Source organism: Pinus tabuliformis, chromosome 5_1 (assembly GCF_031772625.1).
Source record: "Pinus tabuliformis cultivar Carrire ecotype Pingquan chromosome 5_1, CPIR1, whole genome shotgun sequence".
NCBI classification, from domain to species: domain Eukaryota; kingdom Viridiplantae; phylum Streptophyta; class Pinopsida; order Pinales; family Pinaceae; genus Pinus; species Pinus tabuliformis.
The window spans coordinates 415,460,961-415,484,849 of NC_142305.1; positions in this window are offsets into that span (position 1 = coordinate 415,460,961).

Consider the following 23,889-nt stretch of genomic DNA (forward strand, 5'->3'; position numbering starts at 1 on the left):
ATTACACCATTATTTTGAAAATCAAAGGAGCAGTCATCAGATTACATACAAAAAGAAAATTTGTATTATTGAATCACAAATTCCAAACACATGCCACATAAATAGTGCTCATGAGATCCAACAGATTCCAAACAAGGAGAATATTGTTGAGAAAATATCTAGACAAAACTCCAAAAACCAACAACCTAATCTTACCTATTTACTAATCTAGGCATTATTCCAAGTTCCCCCTTTAATGCAAAGATTACTACAAAAAATGTCAAATTATAATTCACATGTCACATATGTCTTACTGGTCTTTCTGGGTACTTATCCCCACTCTAAAGTTAACCTAACAACATTCTTTTCAGCCCCACAATATTCAAGCTTCCCATTCAACTAGTTTAAGACATAATAGCCTCTAACCATCTTTAATTAATTATTATAAAATTTATTCTTCGATTAGTTATTTATTTCCTTGTTATCTCAATTTTTTAAACTCTATTGTCTGTTATTTCTTTACTTGTTATCTTAGCCTTCTAAACTATGTGAGACAACACTGAAATTTAAAACTAAGAAATTTTCTCAGTCAGGCAACCTTTCCGTTTCTTAGATGTGATCCTGCTATTATATTTTCTTACATGTGATCCTGCTATTATATCTTCAAGATTTTGCTCAGATTATTTATTTGCTTGTTTTTTCAGCATTTTAAACTCTTTGAAACAACACTGAATTTTAAAACTTAAAATTTTTCTCAATCCCACAACCTTTCCATTTCCTACCTGTGATCCCACAACTATCTATTTTGTACTGAAAGAGCATTGCACTTACTATTCTCAAATAGAAATTAATAAATCCCTGCAATAAACTAAAAACCGTATCTACATAAACCAAATCTAAGCTAAACTACATTAACCGAATCGAATTTTCATCGAATAATTTTCATCAAATTATTCGATGTACGAATCGAATTCCCGAATCGAATTATTCGATATAAGAATCGAATTCCCGTATTTTTTTCCCTGATAAGGACGAATTTGGTAGCTATGATTTTTGGTTCTCTAATGACATTTTGTTCTCTCAGATCCTCTTGGCTTCCTATACAAACGGCAGAGGGAGTGCATGATATGAATAGGCTCCTTTGTTAGTATGTAGCTCCACCATTACCAATTAAGCTTCTTTCAGTTGTTCTCTATAGCATCTCCTTGCAGCTAGGCTCTCCACATATTAACGAACACAAACACATTCTCCAAAGAAACTGGCCCAAATTAAAAAGTCAGAGCTGCCAAATTAGATCCACCAGCATTAACAGCGTCTTACTTTCTCTAACTCTGTGGATAGCACAACCAAATCCGCTAACAAAATCCATACGAACAACCGAAATCCATACGAACAACCGACTGGATATCAGGTGCAGACTTGTTTAGTTGAAATATTCTTTCCCTCTCCTTCCAACCACGCCCAGCGAGACACGAAAGAAGAGGAATATCAACAGTGCAATAATCTAAACACAAACACTCTAACTTGAAAAAAACAACATATTTCATTCATCCTCTTGAGCCATCCCGTGAGGGGGACAGGATCAAACCTGCTCTCATACCAACAAGAAAATGGGAGGAGCAGTCATTAATAGACAAACAAATAAGTGAGAATTTAATTTTTAATTGATATTAAATGTAGTTAATTATTTATTAATTATGTATTTTACACAAATGAAACAAAACAAAGTGAACTATAAAAGATATATCATAGGAAGGATGGTTTATATTTAAGCATTCACTTAAGAAATAATATTTTGGTTCACCTTTTGATATGTTCAACCAGATATTCTTCTATTCCTAGTTTAATTCGCCTATGTTTAAATTGTAAAATATCCAACGGTACTGAATTCATCTATATATAAATGAATGACTGACGAAAATAAATTCCAAATTTACACCAATTTCCAATCCCTCGTTGAGCTTTTGATATAAATATGATGAATTGAAAATTTATTTACTTACCCACATTTGGTATAAATAACGACACCAGTAGGTGTCATGGGTGCCAGTTCGCATCAATGCATTCACAAGAATTCGACTTCGGTAAAGAACTTACTCGCCGCTACAATGGCGGTGAAATTCATTCCTGCACAGGGGGCATTCAAGTTTAAGATAAAACCACTTTAAAATGCAGTTCCAATGAAAAACGTGATTGCATGGCAATTGTTTTGCATTATCTTCTCCAATGGATAGCGTCTCGTGGCAAATGGCACACAACAAGCTGTCGCCTTCTCCATCATCTGCGCCGAGGAGTTCATCTGTAGCCATAACTGTCCGGGAAGAGCCAATAGCTGCCACAGCAGCAGCTAAGGGATGACTGCGATGGCGAGCAAGGTATTGCTCTCGCAAATGAGGATGAAGATCAAAACGTTCACCTCTCAGTTGAATACAATTAGAGGCATTACTATTGTCTTTCAAGAGTTGCAGTATCCGATGACAATCTGCGAAATTGCCACTCCATACAATTTGGTGGCTCGACACATTTCCGTCTACGCGACTCCAATCAAAGATAGTTCGTAGCAAAACAATATTGGCGTTCTCAGCCATTGCAGCTTGGATATTTCTTTTGCCACCATAGTTCACAGTATGCCATTCACGGTTGGGTTTCTGTCCAATGTCATCTAATTGACGTACACAGACATTGTCCCAAATGTTCTCCAATTCCCACTCATCTCCGTTGTCTCGTTCAATCCATCTAAACACTACGCTAGAGATCAAGTGCTGCTGAACAGCACACTGATTTTCACACTCTTCCTGTGAAAAACCATCCGTTCTACTTGTTGCTGTGGAAGCTGCAGATCTTTTCCATAATTTGACATTATTTGTCTCCTTCTCTACATGACAAATAAGCCGCTGAAACATTTCTCTCGCAGCCGGCTGAAACGTTTCTCTTGTACAATTGATATTATCATTTTCGCTTCCATTTCTTGATTTCTCCATCTCTTCGCTTCTAAGATATATGTTGGAGGCTTTTGCTTATTTACTGCGGAGAAACTGTCAAGAAAATAGCTTTTTCAAGCGGATTTGATCCTACGACCTACGATATTGATCCGTAATAGTTATATATATACTTACCATGTCATTTGAAGGTTAAAATATTTAACGGTAAGTTAAATTTGGCAGGCCGACCAGAAAGAATGACGTGCGTTTTTACCATTACTTTGCCCCCTTTTAACTCTGGGGTTCGAAAATAATTTTTTCCATTTCTGCTTCCCCATCGACGCCCCCACAAGAGTCAACCACTTAAGTGGTTTCTTATGTTACTTCTATTTGAGCAGACACCGCCACCAGATTAAGTGAGGGACACAAGATGCAAAAATATGAGTTTATGGGAAGACCTTAATGGGAAGGCCAAATTTCTTGGTAGGTAGCTTGACTAGGTTTGAGCTGTATTTGTAATTGAAAAATTGGCACATATTTCAGGACAAATTATTTTGTAAAACTGGTTGAAGATTGCATTTTCCTTTGTAGAAAGGTTGGTTTGTTTTTTTCAAAAGTTAGGTATTTCCAATGTAATCTCTATATTTTTTATTGTCTTTGGTTGTCTCTTTTTGGCCCTATGATTATTACGTTATAGTTGAGATATTTCTATGTACAATTATTTAATAATATAAACTACCTAAAACAAATTAAGAATAAAAATTAATGGAAGTAATTATCAAATTAGAAAATTCAGTTTCTACTATAAGGAAAAATCAACATATTATCGGAACCTAGGTAATGGAGTGGAGTAGCCACAAGAAGCATAGCATGAATAATTTTAAATTAGTCCTAGAGAAAGAGGGGTATCAAGCATTTGATTCCTCGCAGTTTGAATAATGTCTCCAAACCTCATAATTGAAGAGACATTGGAAGGTGCAATCAACTATCTTGGAAAAATCAAAAAACTCAAGAAACTCAAGTACTTTTCATCTCGGAGGAAAATGACTTTCTTGGTCATGTGGAAAAATATATTCGAGAACCAAAGGGATTTGAGTAGAAAAAAAAGTTCAAAAAGAGTGAGGAAAAAGAAAAGAGGATTATTGTATACTCTAAAATATACCGTGTAATTCCTCATGTTAAAATACCGTGTAATTCCTCATGTTAAAGTAATAAAGAGTTACTGTACAATTCCCTAACAAAGTTATATGGGAGAAATAATAATAATAATAAGAAATTAACCTTCAAGCATTGTCTTTACTAAAACAGATTTTATCACATCTTATCTTATTTAAATAACTCAAATCAATGATGAACTTATAGCCACTCGTCAGAAAATTAAATATTCAGAATTAGTTACATTTTCTCCATGCGGCTTTCCTTTGCTATGGAAACCATTCATTCAAGGTGTTTATTCACGTGGCAAACTACAATCATTTGATGATCTATGGGATTATTGTATTCAAGAATAAATTGGGTTTCGAGATAAAAATGAACCTCAAAACAAAGCGACTCAAGCCCTTGCTGCTCACAAAAAGAAAGGGAGGAACCATTAATAAGAGGAACTTTGGCAAATTTGACCATGGGAACATTGTAAAATTTGATGAAAGAATTCCAAATAGATCAAATCAAAAGAAGAAATACATATCAAAATTCAAATTCTTCATCTTCCATAATCTTTATCACTATGCATCACGATGCCCTGAAAGAAAGACGAATGATAAGGCGCAAGATTTTACTTCCAACTTTAATAAAGAAAAATAATGATGTGAAGCCACCTCCAACGTCAAATAAATTCTTCATTTGAAGAATTTGATTATTGAAAAATAAGTATTTATGTTATTCCCTTCCTTACTTCTTAGCTATTTATTATTTGATTAATTGAATGCTTTGTACTTTCTTCTTATCATTGATATAATAAAAGGAAAAAACTGAAAGATTGTTGTACTCCCAGGTAGTGTGGTAGGAAGAAGGAATTCCGTACAAAGGAAAATTAAAATGATCTATAAATCCTTAGGATTCTAGATGCTCAAAAGGAACTAATTTCTAAAGGAAACAAATAACCTATTGAAAACATTTAGAAAGTAAATGCTAGAATTAGTTTTGGAATATTAGATAAGAATCATTGAAGAATTTGAAGAATATATACAAGGAGGTAGATCAAGGAAAAAAGTTCATACAACTCTCAAAAGATAAGTAATCTATATCCTGAGTTCATACAGATCTCAAAAGATAAGTAATCTATATCCTTCCGTGCTGATTATTATTCTTTTTCCTTACTTTTTTTTATCATTTTACTGGAATAATATTCGTTTCTTTTATGATATCTTGAATAAATTTTGTAGCAACATTGTTAATATGGTCTCTCAAGTAAGTGCGAGCGACCAAGATTACCACAAGGAAGACCTAAAGATTAAGGATTTTGTATAAGTTTTTGTAAAATAAGAAATACATATTCATGGACCCAATATCTCAAAATTGAACATTTAATGTTAATATAGATATATGCTACATTAGTACCTATGATATATCTCAAGAAATAAAGTGAGACATAGAGAAATGACGAGATCACTAAATTCAATAAATTATGAAGAAAGCATTAATTGAACTCTAGTACATACTCATGAATGAATAAATTGTGGATAAATTTTAGATTATTATGATTCGAGATATCTTCCTCATTCAAGGGAATGATGAGCGAACGGAAAACAATATTGGTTGCGTCATAAACTAATCCCGATTTAAATAGGAACACAAAAAATTACAAAGATAACCATAAACACAGAGATACACCAGAAATAATACTTCATTTCATTAATGTAAAATACTGAAATATGCTTACAAAAAAAAATGGAAATAAACTAGCTAGGGCAATGGTAGCTTATCTCAGAGAAGAGATGTGGTAGCTACATCCCTCTGAACTATGTTACAATGAGGCTCGAAGGCCTATTTATTGTTGAGAAACAATGGAAAACCCTTAACATCCCAAAACCTAACCCTAGAAGATGAAACACCAAATTGTGGGCCTCGTTTTGGGTAAGTTGGTACATCAACTTCCCAGGGTCGTAACTTTGGCACCCAATCTTCATTTGACGCGTACAATAGCTCGTTAGAAAGATCTATCCGAGCATTACAACTTTGGGAAGAGAAAAATAGGTCCATCGACCCATGTTGCTCCCAGATTTCCCAAAACACGTCATTTAGGGCCTCAAAATGGCTCCGGAAGTTCAGGACCCAAAAAATTGCTAAAAATAGTAAATTGTGCTTCAATTACGGAAATTGAAAAATTGAATGACACAGTTGTGGGGGTCCAATTGGGATAGGTGGGTGGCCACCAACATTCACCTGGATCATTTCTCCCACCCTTAGGAAGCAATGGTCCCCACTTCGTTGAGTTCCTCCATCTGCTGAACTTGGTCCTTAGTGAGTTGTTTCTACTACAGATCCATAGTTTCAAATGCACATAAATCATACTTCATCAACATAGAATACAAATAGTAATAAGGCTAAGAATATTGAGAAGAGATTCTCCCTCTGACTAGGAATCTGAATCATTCATCTTCATCCATGTAAGGAACCTGTCTCGACTTGGGTCGTTCAACAATAGATATGGCCATCAGCATCATAACATGAATCCTTCATCTAAGGTTTAGACTCCAAGTAATAGATAGATGCAACATCATATCTCAATTATTATGAGAACAATACCACTTTTGCAATAACTCACTTCATCAAGTTAGGATATTCAATTTAACCACGACGATAGTTAGTAAGAGATCTACTTATCAATCTTACACTCATACTTCCTACATCAAGGTTACCATGCTCTTCCTGACCAATGAAATCAGGTTAGATCATTCAATAAAGCCTTGTCAAAACAAGAAGAGTGTCAATCATGCTTATCACAAGTTTTACCAGTAGACTCATGTATAGGCATTAATAAACCATCCTTCTATATGAAATAAGTCATGACAAGTATAAAGAATATCATATAGTGGAGTCAACATTATAGCCTTCTTTATAGGATCAGGATGTCCAATAGATAGGTCATATATGTTAGCAAAACATCAAGTAAACTCTGAAATGTCCTTTTTCGTACATTTAGTCCCTAAATCCCATAAAAAAGGTAAAATAACGTAGGAAAGAACTCTATTGAACATGATTATTCAACATATACCTTTTCCATAAATTGTGTAGTTAAGTCTATAAAAGGGGTAAAATTATTTTGAATGGACAACTATTCATCTACTTGTACGAGTTCGAATAGTCAAGTACTTGACGATATTTTCATGTTTAGGGAGTCTGAAAAGGGCATAAAAAAAAACTCGTGTTGCTTTTTCGTAAGTTTTTAACATGTTCAAAGAAGTGATAAAAACATACTCAATGCGAAAAGGATTCATTTTCATAAATAACCTATGATTTACACACTTAATCTAAAAAATAATCATTACCACTCAAAAATATAGTAAAAAATTTAAATTTTGGATTTCAGAGGCTAATACGAAAACAATAACATTTTAATGGGCCTAAAAACTTATAAAATGCAAAAACGTAAAAAAATAATTACCATTTGTTTTGTTACCATTTGAGAGTGATAGAGTGTAGTTTCACAGAGAACTTAAGAGGCAAATTGTAGGCAAACTATTGGAACAAATCACAAGCCGTCTTATCCAGGTAAACTATCTCTCCGATATCTTGGTTTTCATTGTTTTTATTACACAATGTACCTTGTATTTTGGTTTTTGGAGGGGTTTAGCAAATGAAAAATGACCCTCGGTGTGCACAATTCACCTTCATCAGGCTTGTGCAGATCATTCAAGTTTTTAACATAGAAAAACAGGATGTGCACAATTGCTGGCACTAGAACTATGCAAATTCACATTGGTTTCCATAAGAAATCGCACAAAGTGCTATGGAATTTGAAAAATTAATTAGAAACACCCAAATTTTTTAGAAAAAAAACTTACCACAACTTCTTATTGTGATCCTCCATGTTTATTTCCAAGGTTTTCAGCTATAAAAATTGAGTGGAGAGAGCGTCAACATGAGGAACAATATATAGCTGCTTTGAGCCATCGAGAGACAATATATGCATTGATAAACTTGACTTGGAGTGGATGGTGAGAAAGTGGAACAACTGTCACCTATCTAGTGCACCATATCTTTCAGGGAGTTTCTCTCAAAGACGTGAGAATTGATATCAAAACCATTGACACACGCCCTTTGAGAGCTATTGACTTCATTGTTGCACAACTATCTGGAATTGTAGTTCTTCACTTTCTTGCAAAGGATCATATGCAGAGTTTCATAGAGTCCTTGCATCCTAAAAGTTTCAACTGGTGTGAAGGGGTAGTTGCCAACCAGAAAGGGAAACTAAGTATAGTGAAAAGTGACAAACTTAAGAAATTTTGGTTTGGTTCATTTGTCATCTCGTTTGCTCTAGAGAGGATCCCACTTCTCGCTCCATAGGTAACCATAGATGGAGGAGGACCATGAGATCCTCATATGCTGAAGTGGGTCACATTCATGTCACGACACAAAGGTGGTGAAGGGCCAAAAATTCGATATAATCATCATTTTTTTGGATGCTTGGAACATCAAATCATCATGATTAAAGACTTTCCATATAAAGGAGTGGATTACAGAGGTGATCCAGATATGAAACTACTAGATGGGATATAGTGTGGTGACCTAGGTAAAAAAAGCCTTCACACTTTGGTTGTTTTTGAATTTTTGAATTTTTTGTTTACTTTTTCGCATCCAAAACTAATTTCCTTAAATGATCATGCAGATCTGAAAGGCACGATGAGCATCCAGTATCTCCCACCATGGAGAACCCCAACGTAACATAGGCATTGACTGAGCTAGCGCACAACCTAGAGAGGTTGACCTTAGACATAGGAGATGTTGAGATTGATGAATTGCCTCTTTCCTATCAAAGGCACACGGTGGGAGTTCCTGGACCAATTAGTCGCTTGCTACGAGGAGTATCTTGCGTTATTGTCTGTTACCATGATCATCATGCATAGATACTAGTCTTAAGGCTATATTTTGTTTTTTATGATGTGCTGACATGTTTGGATAATAAAGCCCATGGGGCCTCATGTCTTTGGATGAGATTTTTGTAAAAGACACACTTTTTACGGACATTTGATTAATGAAAACTACTAATTCTATTTTAGTTTATCTTGTATAATATATGGATGAATATTTCTTTTGATTTCTAATAGATGTTTTACAAATGCCAATTTAACAAATAATTAGCCAATGCATCAGTTAATTTGTTTAATGTCTCAAAATGTGTTGATATTTGATGTAATCAAAATCTCTCTCCAAGAGCCGATCCCGCAAAAAACTTCTTAACATTGAAGCACTTCTTATTGAGTAGGAAGGAGTGGTTTGATCTCATCGTGATCCTTTAAAGAACCCTAGGAAGGAATGGTTTGGTCATGTCATGATCCTTTAACGAAGCATAGGAAGGAGTGTTTTGGTCTTGTCAGGATTGACGAGTCCTGCACTGCTTAAGATTTATGAGTCTAGTGAAGGGGTAACTCGATGTTGTTTTCATGTTTAAATAATTTGAAAGGACACAAAGAAAAACCTCATTCTATTTTTTAGATTTAAATTTTTAACGAACCTGGAGAAATTAAATCTCGGTTCTTTCCATTTTTAGAGAGTCAGGAGAAAAACATAAGTAAACTCTGAAATGTCCTTTTTTGTATATTTAGTCCCTCAAGCTCATAAAAAGGGTAAAATAAAGGAGGAGAGAACTCTATTCAACATGATTATTCAATGTATACTTTTTCATGAATTGTCTTGTTAAGTCTATAAAAGGGGTAGACTTATATTGAATAGACAACTATTCATCTACTTGTACGAGTTCGAATAGTCAAGTACTTGACGATATTTTCATGTTTAGGGAGTCTCAAAAGGGCATAAAAAAACTCCTTGTTTTTCTTTTTCTTAAGTTTTTAACAAGTTCAAAAAAGTGATATAAATATACACAATGCCAAACTGGTTCATTTTTGTAAATAACCTATTATTTGCACACTTAAAATAAAAAATAATCATCACCACTCAAAAATAAAAAAATAAAAAGTAAATTTTGGATTTCAGAGGCTAATGGGAAAAAAATAATATTTTAATGGGCTTAAAAACTTATTAAATCCAAAAAGGTAAAAAAAAAAACCATTTGTGTTTTTTACCATTTGAGAGTGACATAGTGCAGTTTCACCAAGAACTTCAGAGGAAGATTCTAGGCAAACTGTTGGACGAAATCACGAGCCATCTTCTCTAGGTAAACCATCTCTCTGATACCTTCGTTTTCATTGTTTTTATTTCAAAATTTACCTTGTATTTTGGTTTTTCGAGGGGTTTATCACATGAAAAACCACCCTCGATGTGCGCAATTCACCTTCATCAGGCATGCACTTACTCTCTAAGTTTTTAACATGGAAAATTAGGATGTGCGTAGTTTCTGGCACTAGAACTATGAAAATTCACATTGGTTTCATAAGCGGTCGTGCAGAGGATTGTGGGATTTGAAACATTAATTAGAAACGCCTAATTTTTTCACAAAAACATTACCATAGCTTCTTATAATGATCCTCCATGTTTATTTCCAAGGGTTTGAGCTACAAAAATGGAGTGGAGAGAGCGTTAACATGAAGAATGGGATATAGCTACTTTGAGCAATCCAGAGACAATACGTGCATTGAGAAACTATGGCCTGTATAGAATTTTCACAATTCTAGATATGAACGCCCAACTAGACCTATTGGAGTGGAAGGTGAGAAAGTGGAATGTAGAGGAAGAATGCTTCGTGATTGGAGACCATGGACTAACTATCAATGACAAAGAAATTTATTTCTTTTCTTTGCTTCCACGTCGTGGAGTGGACATTTATATGTATGGACATTGACAAGGTGGTGTAACAACTGCCACATACCTAGTGCACCATTTCTTTCTAGGATTTTCTCTCAAATACGTGATAATTGATAACAAAACCATTGACATGCTTCCTTTGGGGGCTATATATTCACTCTTGCACAACTATGTGGAAGTGTATTTATTCATTTTCTTATCAACACTCATATGCAGATCTCCACAGTGTCCTTGCAACCTACAATATTCAACAGGTGTGAACGGGTAGTTTCCAACTTGAAAGGAAAACTAACTAGAGCGAAAAGTGACAAACTCAAGAATTTTTGGTATGGTTCCTTTGTCATCTTTTTTTCTCTAGCAATGATCCCACTTCTTGCTCCATAAATAACCATAGATGGAGGAGGACTATGAGATCCATGGATTCTGAAGTGGGTCACATTGATGGCATGACACAGACGCGACAAAGGGCCAACAATTCGATATAATCCTGATTTCTTTGGATTCTTGGAACGTGAAATCATCATGATTGAAGACTTTCCATATGAAGCAATGGATTGGAGAGGTGATCCAGATATGCAACTACTATTTGAGATGTAGTGGGGTGACCTAGGTAAAAAAAAAAACTTCACACTTTGATTGTTTTTTAATTTTTAATTTTTTTGTTTATTTCTTGGCATCCAAAAATAATTGTCCGAAATGATCATGTAGATGACAGCCTGATGAGACCAACAAGACTATGCAGATTTAAAAGGCGCAATGAGAATCCAATATCTCTGACCATACAAAATCCCAAAATAAAAGAGGCATTGACTAAGCTAGAGCACAACCTAGAGAGCTTGACCTTAGACATCCCAGATGTTGGGATTGATGACCTTCCTCATTTATATCAAAGGCACATGGTGGGGGTTCCTAGACCTATTAGTCGCTTGATACAAGGAGTAGCTCACGCTATTGTTTGTTACCGTGATGATCATGCATAGCTACTAGTCTTGGGGCTATATTTTGTTTTTTGATGATGTACCAACATATTTAGATAATAAAGGCCACAAGGCCTCATCTCCTTTGGATGAGATTTTTGTAAAAGCCACACTTTTTATATACATTTGGCTAATGAAAGCTACTACTTCTATTTTATTTGATCTTATACAATACATGGATGAATATTTATTTTGATTTCTTACAAATGTTTTATAAATTTCAATTTAACAAATAATTAGCCAATGCGTCAGTTAATTTGTTTAAATGTCTCAAAATGTGTTTATATTCGATGTAATCAAACTCTCTCTCCAAGAGCAGAACCCACAAAAACTGTCTTAACATTGAAGCACTTCCTATTGAATAGGAACTGTTTAAATGTAATACTATGATTTGAGAATCTAACCAAATGATCAATCGACGAAAGACAAATGAAAAGGAATCAAATATTATTTCAATGACTACACTATACTTTGTGATTTTATTCGTTGTTCGACCAAGCATATCCATTGAATAAAATCTAACTCATCTTTGGGTGAATAAATGATCCATGATGCAGAAAAATAATTCCAAGGACTATGAATAGCTCCATCAGCAAAGCTAATGTAAGATTGAGGGACCGTCAACATCTGCAAATAAATTGTACCACAAGATAAGCAGGAGAAGTAGCATAAAATCGTAAAAAGCTGTTGAAAATTGCAACACATAAGATATCATATAACAATATGAAAATTCTCCACTGAGGAGTTCAAGGATAATATTTTTCAAGTAAAGAACATTTCTAGGATTTCCTAAAGAAATGTTGTCATATTCAACTAGTGCATAGGCCCCATTTTCCAATACATGTTTTACAATATAAGGGCCATGCCACATGGGCTCAAATTGACCATCACGTAATTTATTGTGTTTTTGATCATAGACCAAGAATAGATCCCCTTCTGAATATGAAAGAGGTTCATTCTGACCATACTATGCCTTAACTTGTTTCTTTTGAGTCTTCCTATCTAATGCAAACTCACAATGAGCCTCATCTAGTCGTGCTAAGTACATAAAACATTCATCTTCTGCATAGGTGGTTGGTAATAATTAAATTGTCAGTTTCAAAGATGATATTTCACATTCAATTGGTAAAGTTGCTTCCATACCCTAAACCAACTTGAAGGATGTAAAACCAGTCCTAGTTTTTGTTGAGGTATGATATGCCCACAAGGCTGCAAAAAACATTAGATGCCAATTTCATTTATGAACTCTGAAAAATTGTTTAATCATGTTGGTCAAGATCTTGTTAACAACTTCTAATTGCGCATTTTCTTGTGGGTATTATGTAGTAGAACTATCATGACAGAGGCCTAGCTTCGTAGTAAGTTGGTCATCCTAAATTTTCGAAAATGGATACCATGGTCCATGACAATGGCTTGTGGAACCTGGAACCTAGCAATCACATGATTGAATATGGAAATGGCTATTGTTTTTCCATCATCCTTATATGTAGGCATCTCCTCGGCCCATTTCGTAAAATAATCCACTGCTAGGAATATGTAACCATGGCCCATAGTCGAGTGAGGGTTACATGTAAGGAAATAGATGCCCGATTTAGAAAAAGGAACAATAGCACTGATAGCATTAAGAGAAGATGAAGGTGCACACAATTTTTGATCATATATTTGGTAGTTATGGCAATTCTGGACCACAATTTTTTGGGTAGTAGAAGCCCCGCATAACGGTCATGGGGCACAAAGCCTAAAATTTTGTGTAGAGATAGGGTAAAGACTCCGAAGGATGCGTGAAGCACGAATTGTAATAAGTCATGTCAAAGGGTTGTCCACCCAAAGATAATGTAAAGGAATGTAGGTTGAGTTGGCCCGCCCATGGTCCGCAGACCATGGAAATGTATAAATAGAGCAAGGTTCTATGGTTAGAGTAGTTAGTTTTTCAGCATAAATGTTGGGTCCCTATAATACTAGTGATTACTCCATTACTATTGTAGTTATACCCTTATTTATATTTTTGTGCCCCAATTGCCCCCATATTGTTATTAATGTGCCCATAGAATCCCTCTATTGTTATTTTTGTGGCTTTATATTATTATTGTTAGGTCGGCTGGATTATATTGTGACTCCTTAGACTCCTATATATAGAAAGGATGTTTTGTCATTTGTATCATCCAAGAATTGTTCATTTATGTAATGTAAAGGAGGTTTCCCCCTCGAAGAGGGTGAATTCTAAGGCGTTGATCTATCTTTTCTTGAGCTGGTTTCATAACATTTGGTATCAGAGCTTTGGATTCTAGGGTTTCGCTGCTCCAAACAGGTCAGCGTGGCATTTTCGCTATAACTTTTTTTCTGTGACGTTTCAGAAGTCTCAAAAAAACCCATTTGAGAAGAAATCACGCTGAACCTTGAGTCCGAATTTCAGAGCTTTTCGTGCGATATTTTCAGAGATATGATCTAAGGAAGTCGGTCTTTTTGTAGACTCCTGAATTACACTCAAAACAGGTGACCTGGGGAAAATCGTCATAACTTTCTTTCTGAGCATTGGATTGAAATTTCGTAAGAAGGTACAGAAAGAGGATGGACTGTAGTTTTCTTTTATATATTTTTCAGAGTCAAAGGTTGAAACAGGGACACGTGGCACTTCATACAAGTTCACTCTACTGAACTAGTCTATAATCAGGTCACTGCGGGAGATTGTGCATAACTCTTTCTTGGAGAATCCAAATTGGATCAGACTAGTGGAATTGGAAAGAGGGCATAGAAGGCTACTACAGGTGACAATTTCAGAACTGGATGATTCGAAATTACAGAGATACATCAGATTCAATATCAGTCTTCTACAAAGTAAAAAAAAGGTGTGTAGTTTTTTTTTTAATTTTTGCATAAGCTTGGTTTGAAGGAATTCAAAGGGCATAGTAAAGAATTATTATCGGTAACTGATGCCCCGAGGAAAGAAAATGAAAACACCTAGTAAGGAACCTGAAAGCTCTAGCATGACTCATGAAGAAGAGGAAGAAATGCTACATGATATATCAAAATTACAAGAACAAGTGCAACAAATGTCACGCTCACAAAAGCTAACAGATGCTAAGATAAATGGCGTGGAATCTAAGATAAAGGGCATGGAAGCTAAGATGGATGATCTGAAGACAGATTTAAGGACAGATTTGAAGACAGACATGGCAGATTTGAAGACAGATTTGACAAATTTTCTACAAGAAATACTTACTAATGGTGAGAAGGTTGTAAAGAAAACTCATGATGGGAACAAAAGAAATGTTAATCATGATTCCATAGACTCTAATGTTGGATCGAAGACCCACCATATTCCAAAAATCGATCTGAGGAAGTTGATAGCAAGGATCCCGCCACATGTATATTACAGATGGAGCAGTTCTTCGATCTCAATAATGTGAAAAACACACAAAAGGTACGTATGGCAACTTTATATTTGGAACCAAATCAGCTTGTATGGTATCAATGGCTTTGCTCTCGTAAAAAATTTATCACTTGGGCAATTTTTACGGAAGAATTGATAGCACATTATGAGGATACAAAAAGCAACACTTTTTTTAGCCAATTGATAAGTCTCAAACAAAAGGGTTCAATAATGGAGCACATTGAGGAGTTCCAAAAATTGAACATAAGGGTAAAAGATATTCCAGAGCAGCATAGGATTGATGTGTTCATAGGGTCTTTAAAAGATAATATCCAACATGATGTTCGACTTTGGGAACCTCATTCATTAGAGAAGGCATTCAGGTTAGCAAGAAAAATGAAAAGAAAAATTATGGCAACCAGGAAGCATACCACTCACAACTATAAAGACGGAAGTGTAGTTGCCCCTAGTCTTCCACAACCTATAAGGTTGACACCACAACAATTGGAAGAAGAAAGAGCAAAAGGGCTTTGTTATAGTTGTGATAGCAAATACAATAAAGGTCATAAGTGTGCTGAGAAGAAATTATTCTACATAGATTGTGAAGAGGAACAAGAAAAGGAGCAAGAAAGGTCAAAAGAACAGGATATGCTCCAGGAACAAAGCCTAGATGAAGAACAAATAAATCTGACCATATCTTGTAATGCATTGGCAGGAATTACCACTCCTCAAACCATCAATATAGAAGGACAAATCAAGAAGAAAAAGGTGATAGTGTTGATTGATTCCGGAAGCACCCACAATTTTATTCATTGTAGGGTAGCAAAAGAATTGAATTGCTTCCTATATCCAGCACCAGAGTGTCAAGTGATGATTGCAAATGGAGGAACAATAAATTGCTCTGGAAAGTGCCATAATATCAAGATATCCATGGGAGAATATGTATTGACTAGCCCAATGCTTTCCATTCCAATGGGAGGTGCTGATGTTGTACTAGGAGTCCAATGGCTATAATCCTTGGGTACAATAGCTTTTAATTTTCAAGAACTTTACATCAAATTTTCTACGGAAGGAAAGGAATTTGAATTAAGGGGTATTGCAGGGAAACCAGGAAAGATAATCAGCTCTAATTCTATGACAAAACTTCTAAAAAAGGAGCAAAGGGGTGTAATTGCACAATTATGTTCGCTAGATGTTCCACATTAGAATCATCTATTTCTCCAGATCTCCAAAAAGTCCTGGACAATCATTCTAAGGTATTTGAGACTCCCAAAGGTCTCCCACCTATGCGTGATCATGATCATGCTATTCATCTGATTCTAGGAAGTGTTCCTCCAAACATCAGGCCGTACAGATATCCTTATGTCCAAAAAAGTGAAATTGAACGTATGGTTGCAGAAATGCTAGAGGCTGGTATAATTCAACCGAGTCAAATTTCTTTCTCTGCTCCAGTAGTATTGGTGCATAATAAGGATGGATCATGGCACATGTGTACGGATTATAGGGAGCTCAAAAAACTCACTATTAAAGATAAGCTCCCCATTCCTGTCATTGATGAATTACTGGATGAATTGCATGGATCAATTTACTTCACCAAGTTGGAGCTTTGTTCAGGATATCATCAAATCAGAATGAAGATTGAAGACATTCGGAAAACGACATTTAGAACTCATGAGGGTCATTACGAATTTTTGGTCATGCCTTTTGGCCTTACCAATGCACCTTCAACATTTCAAGGTTTGATGAATTCAATTTTCAAACCATTCCTTAGAAACTTTGTGTTAGTATTTTTTGATGATATACTTATCTACAGCAAGTCTTGGAAGGATCATGTTGAACATGTTGACAGGGTGCTACAACTATTGGAGGAGAAACAATTATATGCCAAAAGATCCAAATGTTTCTTTGGAGTCCAGGAGGTGGAATATTTGGGTCATATTGTATCTCATGAAGGAGTTAAGGTAGACCCTACCAAAATTAAAGCCATTAAGGAATGGAAAATCCCACATCCATAAAGCATTTGCGCGGATTTCTTGGGTTGACAGGGTATTATCGCAAGTTTGTTAAGAATTATTGGAGAATAGCAGCACCTCTAACGACATTATTGAAGAAAGATGCATTTTCATGGACTCCGGAAGCAACAAAGGCCTTTGAACATCTTAAAGAGGCAATGTACCAAGCACCGGTCTTAGCTACACTGGACTTCACAAAAACCTTTATTGTGGAATGTGATGCTTCAGGAAATGGAATTGGTGTTGTTCTAATGCAAGATGAAAGACCCATTAGTTTTGAAAGTCGTCCAATCAAGGGAAAGTTTCCAAGAAAAGCTATTTATGAGAAGGAAATGTTGGCAATACTCCATGCACTTAAGAAATGGCGACCCTACCTAATGGGAAGACACTTCAAGGTAAAAATGGATCATGATAGCCTTAAATACTTTTTAGAACAAAGATTATCCTCTAAAGAGCAACAAAAGTGGGTCACAAAGATGTTGGGTTATGACTTTGAAATCATCTACAAAAAAGGGAAGCAAAATGTGGTGGCAGATGCACTCTCAAGGAAGGATAAGGATGTGGAAGCATTGTTGTGCGCTATTTCTATCATCCAACTAGATTGGATAAATGAAGCAAGGGAGGAATGGAAGAATGACGAAGAAGTGTGGGCACTTATTCGAAAGCTACAACAAGATTCCAGTACGTCTGATACATTTAGCTGGAAAAATGATTCGTTATGGTACAAAGATCGCTTATACCTCTGTAAGAATTCCCAGCTAAAACAAAATATTCTTATGGAATTTCACACTTCTCCCTTAGGAGGGCACTCAGGATTTTTAAAAACTTACCACAGGGTTAAGAAGGATTTTTTTTAGGATGGCCTTAAATTAGATATTCAAAAGTTTGTGGCAGAATGTTTGGTTTTCCAACAAAATAAAGTTGAAACAATTAAGACACCGGGTCTATTACAACCTTTATCCATTCCAAGCCAACATTGGGAGGAGGTATCAATGGATTTTATCACAGGTGCAGTAGAACATTGGCTAGACCGGGTAATAGGGGTCTTTATCATTGAGTTCGTGATAGATACAACTGTGAGTTATAGTGAAGGGGAAAGGCGATTTCTCCAAGGACCGCGAGGTAAGTATATCAAATCATTGAATATTTGGATTAAGATGCTGCTGTGTGAAAAAACGATTACGCGCATCTATTGATGTCTAGAGTAACGTAGAGCAGAAGAGGTTACCAAGGGATGGGAGGGGTAGAGAATAGTCCTCTGATTTCTATCTCACGGGAAAGTGAGAAGGAGCTCCTGAGGTTCTCACCGAGAAGCGTAGTCCGGTTGATCAAGGATTGCTTCCCATTGATACCACCTCCATCCACGGCACCACCCGCTTCACCTACACTAAATCTGTCTACACCAACACCGACCCCAACTCCAACCCCACCACCACCAAAAGTCAGGATGGTGAGTGCAGTCAAGCTGCCAATATTTAAGGGTGTAGGAAATGAGGAACCAGGGCGATTCTGGTTTGTGATAAGGTCTGTATGGGATGCCCAAGGCATAATAGATGAAAACATAAAAAAGGCTACCCTAGTTAGCACACTACAGGACCGTGCATTGACGTGGTACATAAAGTACTCAAGCAATCACCCGAATGATGGAATAGCGACAATCAAGAATGCATTAAACAAAGAATTCGGCCGACCAAAAGCAAAAGCAGAGTTGGTTATTGGGTTCAAGGAGATCACAATGTTTCCTAGGGAAAACCTCTGGGATCTAGACCAGAGGTTAAAAAGCACTATTCACGAGGCTAACATGACATTGATGGATGCGTAGCACTATGTGTGGTTTGTGGCATCATTGACACAACATCTGAGGAAAACCCTATCCTAGAAAAAGATATCAACCCAAGCTGAAGCATTAGAGACCACAATGAGGTTGCATGAGACCCTAATACAGGATCTAGAGTTGGAGTTCAACAAATCCACACGCAACTACAAAACCTAAGTTTGGAAATTCAAAGCTTAAAGAAAGACAGGGTGCCTCGACCAGAGGCATGTGCAGAGGTAGGATGTATTAAATGTAAAAGTGAAGGGCATGATAAGGACCACTGCCCCATCTTCATGAACTATCTGACGAGGGGGGGAAGATGCCATTAAAACTGGAGGTACAAGCAGGACTAAGTGTCGCACTTGCGCTCTGGTGTGCGATTTTTCAAGTGGGTGGAAAGCACCCAATGAATAACTGCCACCTATTATAGAAGTATACCCAGAACTGCAGTAGATATATTGCAACTTTTGTCGATCAGTAGATCACGATGAGAGAATGTGTCGAAGTTTTGACTTAATGATGGAATGGACCCCAACCTACTGAGTGCAGACTGAAGTGCAAGGTTTCAACCCAGCTGTAGGGCCACGTGGAGAATTTCAAGGATGTCGCCGAGGAAGGGGAATGGGTCTCGAACAGGCCCATAGATAGCTTATCTGTTATAACTGTGGAGGGCTGAGACACTACGCTTGTGACTGTACTAACTCGACCAGGTTCTCTTCTCCATACTGTGAGTAGTTTGATCATGAAATAGTAGATTATCCGATGTTAATTTCCTAGATGTGTGAGAAGAGAGTGTTATAGCCTACTCCAACTCAAAATGTCCAGATGATGTGATCGGAACCACGTGAAGCGGACCCCAGTGTAAACATGGTATTGAGGAGCAGCGCAACCACAGGAGGTGACGAGAAAGAGCACGACACCCCTACAGAGGAACTTGACCCTGAGCAGGAACAAGGGAAGCAGACACCTAAGGAAGCTCAGAAGAGCTTCACGGAAGTTCCTACTCCAGGTAGGAGGGACCAAATTGAGCCAGGAATGGATCCCTCCATGATTACTACCTTTATGGAAACCTACATGAAGTTGTTGTGTGGTAGTAAAGTCGTTAAAGGACTACAGGAATTGATCACTAGGTGCACTGGATTGGGCGAGCCACACGTAGTCTGGAAACTAGGAAGACATGCTCTGCTCACTAGACAAGAGATGAGAATGACAGCACAAATCGGCGAGTATGAGATGGACCAGGTCATTCTAGACAATGTCTTGAATGCGAACGTACCACCTAAGAAAACATGGGAATGCATGGGTAAGCCTTCATTGCAGTGGTCCCCGATTCAACTAAGGATGGAAAACCAACAAAATATCTTACTGATGAGCGGATTACAAGGGGTAACAGTAGACATTGAAGGGGTAAGTATGTAGACCAATTTCGAGGTAATAGAAATTGTTGATGACAGTAATCCTTACCCTACATTGCTCGGAATCGATTGGGCCACGGACATGAACGGGGTCATCAATTTAAAGAGACAGAAGATGATGCTTGAAAAGAAGTCACTGTGGGTAATTGTTCCATTTAGCCCAGCTGAAGGAGAACACTACACTGAACCGGTGCGAGATGAGGAGAGTGACTGCATCTATCAGATAGAAACACAGGACCAGGATCGGGTGCGCCCCATAAATGATGGAAGAATCTCATGGGAGCGTGATAGCACCTACACACCAAATTCAGATGAGGAGACTGAATGATGGCAGAACTAATTGCAGGAAGTTACGACACTTAACTGTAATATGATGATTCGATCATTGCAACGCGTGACCACAGAGGAAAGACAATGGCCAACAGATAACGGCGCAACAAATGAAGGGCAGCTCGTGTGCCTTGGCACCTTAATTGTAACACAGGAGAAGCCTGGGCGTCAGAAGAAGAACCATGCGCACCTAGATGGAGGCCGCAAAAGCTAAGATATAGGAGGTGGTTCTAGGTACAGATTGGAGGACGTGCACGACAACCATGTTGGTGCAGGACGGTCATGCATCAACAACTAAGGTACAGGTGCATGTTGCGCAACCATCAACCCAATCGGATGTACGCGGAACGACGGTTCGCTCAACCAGGAAGGGAGCCATGACCTCTACAGTCCATCCTACCTACGAGCACCCGCGCGAAGAGATTCAGAAGCTCTGGGTAGCTGTTTGGCGTGGGAAGATACAACTTTGAAAGTTAGAAGAAATGGGGGCCAGACTCTGAGAGAAACGTGCGAGGCTAGATCAAGAAATTACTAAACTATAATTATAAGTCACCCACATGGGCTATGGGGAAAAGCTAATTAAGGGACCAAACATGATTGGCTCTCCTATGCCACTAAGACAAGTCGCGGCCCTGCTAGCATGGTTGCGATTGCACCTTGGGGCACAAGGACATAGACATCTCCATTCGCTATCAGACTCAAGGGAACACAAAGGATGCCCACAACCTGGGCTAGTCAGGAAACAAAAGACCCACACGATGGGTGCGCCTACTTGAATATCTTTAGGATGCCCAGTCCTAGCGCCCCACGCAGTTGAAAGAGGGTGTGAGACTATAAAACAGGTTGTCGAGAACCTGCACGACCCAGCCACAGCGCGCAAGCTCGATCACATACAGACAATGCGCCTACGTACCAAGGGCTCCGCTACCGTGCAGAAAGGATGGAAGGCGACCGTTGCAGGTACTGTTCATGATAAGATGGCACAATTAAGACACGTTGGAGCGAACGACAAGCAATTAACGTGTAAGAGTAATCGCCAAAATCGCATTTATGAGCCATGACAAGGGCGAATGACTGATTTTAAATTTGAAATCATATATAACACGTAAGAAAAGGGCCACACAACAATGCCCTGGGTCCAAGATGAGTGCAAGATGAATGACAAGCAACTAGAAGAATGTCTATGGTTTCAGGCATTGCCAAAGCATTACCGGGAATCAATCCATAGGTCAATAAACCCTACCATAGATAGTCTGTAGAAAACCATGCCGCAGGTAGCCAAGATCCCTAAATCACCCTAGACACCACAGACCAAGAAGGACCCCCAGATTCCAAAACCAGTAAGAAGGTCGCTGCGACATCTACACTTTAGCAAGCTCACAATGGAAGATAAGGGTAAAACGGTCATAATTGAAAGCAATGAGGAGGAAGAGGGCTCTCCAACATATGTCGAAGAAATATAACTTGAAGAGGATCCTATCTAGTTAGTACAATGACCCAAGTATGTGCCTCCAAGCAAAGGAAAAGATAAGGTACCTACCAACCTGAATGAAGTTGATAATGTAATCATCGTCCCGTCTCTTCCAAAAGGGGTTCTAGTTGAAAGCTCGATGGTTGGCCGTATGGCGGCAATAAAATTTGAAGACTGGGATGTGGTAGATACAGAAAAATTTCCCCATTTGGCGACGGGCGCCCTGATGGAGCAGAGTGCAGAAGGAACGGGTACAACACTTCAGCCAAAGGAGTGGCTACGAAAGGTCGAAAAAGTTGGGTTGCTTTGTCTCTTGTCCATTCCCCACTTTCTCCGGCCCCCTATCGCAATGTTGGTCATAAGGAAATTGCTCTGTTTTGTCCATGAGGACATATTATGGATTAACAAACGTGTTCGCATCACAGTCGAACTTGTGCATAGGATCTCACAGCTCCCCTGTAGTGGAAGAGACCCTCGGGAAATTGTTGATAGGAGTGGCGATGTAATGATGATAGAAATCCAGAAAAAGAAGTATAAGCTCGAGAAGGGGCAGCAATGATACGTTATTGATAACATTTCAGATAAAGTAGTCTGTGTTGTTACCCAGTTGTTGGTAGGGAAAGTGATGTGGAAATGTCGTGGCACTGAGGTTCTGACAGTAGTCATTGTGCTCGCTAAGGAATGCGCAGCTAGCGAACGATTCAACTGTTCATGGTTCCTTTGTGAAGAGTTCCTGACCTAACTGTCGGGAGGTCCAAGAGGATGGCATGACCTTCCATTATGTGTGGTTGTTTCTGTCCATTATGCTGGTTACCACTGACTTACCCGATGACAGCCAGTTCCCTACCTTGGACAAGGATTGGCCAGAAACTACCAAATATGCCTCCCTTTAGGTGACAAGGGATGCTGGAAGAATCCAGAGCATCAAGAACTTTTGGATCACTGACTTAGCCGATGACAGCCAGTTCGCTACCTTGGAAAAGGATTGGCCAGAAGCTACCAAATACGCCTCAGTTTAGGTGACAAGGGACGCTGGAAGAATCCAGAGCATCAAGAACTTTTGGATACTAATGGACATGAGTGTGTGACAATGGATTAATGGGAGACCCTGCCTGTCCAACGAAATATATGAAAGCGTGAAGCATATTGCCGAGTTTAAAGCAGACATACACATTGTCTACATCCGAACACACAAGGACACCGACCAGACATGGACCACACTCCCTTTCATTACCATTGACGAATCTATTGACGTGGTTTTGGATACCTGGCCACCAGCATGGCGTGGACCAGAGGTAGTAGGACGCAATGAGGCCGCTATCTGAAGGCAGATGGATGAAGCTAAGTGCACCGCAAAACAAAAGTGGAATGAACAACACGCTGCAGGTTCGGGCAGCCCGGGAAGCGGCGCAAACTGCAACAGGAAAGGCATCAGTAGGAGGGGCTGTGTCAACAAGGGACAAAATTAGTCAGAAGGTACCCACTGAGATGGCCACAGAAGAAACACCATCAGCCACCGTGGGTGTGCCGTTGAAACAACCGGTGCCAACAGAACAAACAAAGCTGCGAAAGAAGGCCAAAGCGTCTAAATCAGACGGCGAACGGACCACCTTAACCGTGGGCGACCTAAATGACATAGGGGACACAGTTCGTGATGCTACCCAGGATGCCATAG